Raw genomic sequence first — 4306 nt, forward strand, 5'->3', positions numbered from 1 at the left:
ATGTTGCTTTTTAACAGGAAAGTGTTCAGTTTGAAATTACATGACTAGATTATGGGATAGCAGTTACTATGCCATGGTTGTCATGTGTCACGCTTCCTTTAAAAAAAAAAACGTTTCAGCTTTTAAAAAGTTTATTTCCAGACCAGGGGCTGAGAATCAGGGGGCACTCTCGATTGTTCGTAGACGTCATGTACAGTAGATGAATGATTGCTGTCTTTTGAACTGACAATGATGAGTGAAGATAACCTGCTCCTGGGGTTGGGCTGTATGCTGTCCCTTTAAATGAAGCTCAAGCCGTGTCTCACTCATCTTCCAGGGACTGCAGCTGATCTCCGGTGCTCCTCAGGTCACCCTTTCCTCAGGGTGCACCTTTCCATCACTCCCGCATTACAATTCATTAACCTCCCCTTGAGCCTACAGAGCAGGATCCACCTGGGCCAGGAGCTAATATTTTCAACCTGGAAGTTTCACAGACTGGGTGAAGTTAAATGTTGTGACTGCCGCCCCAAACCCCCCCCCCCCCCCCCCCCCCCCCCCCACTGTGTGAGAAACCTGTAGCACCCAGAGGGTTCATGCAGCGAATACAATCATAAACATAAAACTCCAGCACAATGTTCAAGTGTTGAGAGGTCTGGTTTAGCACTTTGTATTATAAAACTAGGCCTGAGATAACTGTGTATATCTGAACCTCATCATAACAATCTGCTCAAATCTGTTTACAGTGTTCTTCTATAAATGGGGCTGCCAGTGTAATGTGGCTGTTTGTATAATGTGTAGCCTTAACTCAAACGGCATAAACGAAGCAAGTTTATGTATGTGTGGATTTCATTATGGCGAGCTTAAGAAAGAGCAGCTGTGAATTGTGTCTAATCAACTTGTATCACCCAGCTCATTCAGATGGTTCACAAGCCTTCACATCAAACTGCTGTCAGCGCTGTATGAAGTATAGATATGATCTTAACAAAAATTGGCATCACATTTGTGAGCGAAAGCGCAGTGTGTGTGAGCCGGGCTACGAGAGAGGAATGTGAAATCTGCATGCATGCACGCTCAGAGGGCGAATTAGAAGTTATTAGTTGGCTTATGGATTAAAACTTGCCACAAATTTGATTGAGAACAGTCCCTCGATGGATATTTGCTGCAGTTATGCTGCATTAGACTCGATTTATCTGCCACCACTCATTGTTGCTATTGATTGATTTTTAAATTAGAGGAAGGCAATCAGTAAGTACCACCCAATCAAGAGCTGAAAACATACAGGAGATTACACAATTTAAGGTAATCAATGAAAATATTCCATGATTTGCTGGTGTTCAATTCTGGCCATAAATTAAGACCATAACATCCAAGTTAGTAAGCAATAAAACAAGAGGCGGTGACAGGAAAAACTATAAGAAATGAATTAAGGAGATGAAGAGGAACTATTGGTTTTGCTCAGTAATGAGTCAGAATTACAGCCTGCCTGCCCGTATTGCATGTCTAGCAAGGCCTGTCATCAACTAATGGCCAACTGCAAGTGCTGCCATTTGTCATTTCATTTTTTCTCTCGTTGCAAAAACATTGCAGACGTTACGGGCTGAACATCTCATCTGAGTATTGAAGTTTGCTATTTTTTTTTCTTTTTTCCTTTTATGTCAAATAAAACCAAATGTTGCAAATAGAAAAAGGGCTACTTGAGAGAGGATGTTGTTCGAGGAAAATGGTTAACGTTTCCGTGCCTGGCGCAGCAAACAGTGATGATGCAAAGTGAACCAGAAACGTCTAGTGGCTCTTATCTTAAGTTAGATTCATTTTCATGACTTTTTAAAGGTGTCACCAAGGTCTTGCAACTACCTTTTTAATTGCTTCTGCGTTCATTGGTTTACTGAACCTCACCAATAGTAAATGAATGGCTTTTTTTCCAGCCGTATGTTAGATAATCCAGAACCTTTCAAGATCCAGTTGCATTCAGTTTGGTTGTGCTCCACACAGCGGGTCCCACGGTGCATGCATGCAATACATCGCTTTGTGTGTGAGACTAATCTCCCAGTGTATGGTAGACTTGCAAACATCTGGAAGAGAAAGAAACATAAATCCTACTGTCATTGATAGAGGGCAAGCTGATTCCTGACATCTTCCTCCTCTTCATCAGTAACACCTCGGTGACGCGGACGCATCTTCACTCCAGCAAAGATTAACCGCCAACCGCAGCCTGATTGCTTTTCACCCAAGAACAAGAAGTTGTACTTAACCCAGTCCTAATGGAACTGGTAGAGTGATGATGCAGAAAGTGACCAACAGAAGTGCATCTGATCATATCATATGTCTCCCGTTGCAAGGTCAGCGTAGTTTATCAAGCAACTTCCCTAAAGTGCCTTTTATTTGATCATTTAGAATGTCAACAGAGATGATTTCTTCAATGTATGTACACCCAAATCTAGTATCATTTTAATCTATCATGGACAATAATGCGAAATCATTTTGTTCAACTGGAACCCAGCGCAGATTCATTAGCCCAAGCCGTGATATAAGTGCAAGGTCATTGTACTGTATTGCCTCAGTTTGATTGAAAGTGGCTTTTCTAGCTTGACCTGTCCTTTGTAAAAATCCCTTCAGACACAGCTGCCGTTAATAAAGCTGCCATTCCGGGTCTCTACACAGGGTCACATGGATATTTGTTATTTTGTTCAAGGCTATTTTTTACTTCTCAGTTATGCACATGTTAAATATAGAACTCTGTTTACAGTATTTGAATCACTGTTCCATGCATTTTGTTTTTTGCATGGTGAGGATGTTCACAAACCTGAATGTTAACTATACTGTTTTGCACGATCCCATCCCTATAGTTCGGTTCATTATTTTGTTATTCCCCCTTCCCCTTGTCTAATGTTCCTGTGCTTGACCCTCAAACTTAAACTAAACCACAGTCCCAATATTGGACCCTGTGCAAATGCCAAGTCCCTATTGTTTAGAATATAAAACCATACCTCAGTCTGATTGCTCGGTTTCTTGAGCATGCAACTGAATTTATGGCAACCGGGGCCAAAGAAACCTCTATAAAGATGACAATCCCACAAGCGTGTCACTGTAGATATCATTGTTTTATAATGTAATGTGTCTAATTTCCTTTGGCATCGTCCCTATGAGACCTTGCTTTGTCGTGCTCTGTTAGATGAGCAGTCTGGGCTTGCAGGCTCTGTTGCTGCTCCTTGGTATCTTCTGTTTGCTCAAACTCGGCTAGTTGCCTGTGCAGCCACGCTGTGTAAAATGCAAGAGCACAGCTTACGATAACAGGAGAGGACCTTTCATCTTCCAAACTGCGCTGGAAATCTTAAGTGCCCCTTTAGGTTATAACGGGTTGCACATAAATCCTCTCAAATGTTTCTACCAATTTTCAATAACATAAAGCAAATATCAAAAATGTGATTTGAATCAGGGATAACATTATAGCTGAAGGGCAGAGCAAGGTGGAGTAATGGTATATTCACATACTCACTCGTATCTGCTACATGAATTGATTCAGTCTTTCTACTCACACATATGCTTGAGCTCCAGTAATTTTACATTTGTGAAAGAGAGACTGCTATACCACAGAACAAGTGTCCTGTGCAAGCCAAATATTCTTCGCTTACTTTGTAACACTGTACCTTAAAGTTAAATGATCTTAGCTTACACTGTACCATAAAGTTAAATGCTCTCCACAACCATGTTACAACCCCCTCTTAAAGTTTGTAAATGACATTGCCAGCAAATCCATAGTGAAGCAAAGCTTTATTAAAATCAAACTGACATTTTTATTTTTATATACAGAGATTTTAAAAACGGACAGCATCTCCAAGTATCAGCAACAAAAAAAAAGTAATTACAAAAAACTAATTTAGTTAATGTCTTCCAGTTCCTAATTAAAATATCTATTTTCAATTAGCTACAGGGAGAAATAGCCTAGTTCCATAATTTAGTTCTGCTGCACTTTGGGTCTGTGTGTGTGTTCTGAAGGTTTGAATGTGGTAATAAAATCATCCATACATCTGCACTTCTGTCATTGGATAAGGTGATCTTTCAATTGATTGGAAAAAATGCTGTAAAATGAAATGTACCTGCTGGGTTTCTAGAAATCCCTTAATCAACAGAATGCATCGATCACCTAGCTAATGAAGCAGCATTTAAATATGGCAACAAAAGTGATGATTGTACATCTCACTGTAAATTAAATCAAACATTCAGACTGTGGTTTGTGCAGTCCTGTATCTACCGAAAGAATCGTTATAATTCTACTTTAAATTAGTTATTAAAACTCAACTTTTCTTCTGTAAATATCTGTATTATT

The sequence above is a fragment of the Acipenser ruthenus genome, chromosome 19 (assembly GCF_902713425.1).
Source record: "Acipenser ruthenus chromosome 19, fAciRut3.2 maternal haplotype, whole genome shotgun sequence".
Taxonomy (NCBI): domain Eukaryota; kingdom Metazoa; phylum Chordata; class Actinopteri; order Acipenseriformes; family Acipenseridae; genus Acipenser; species Acipenser ruthenus.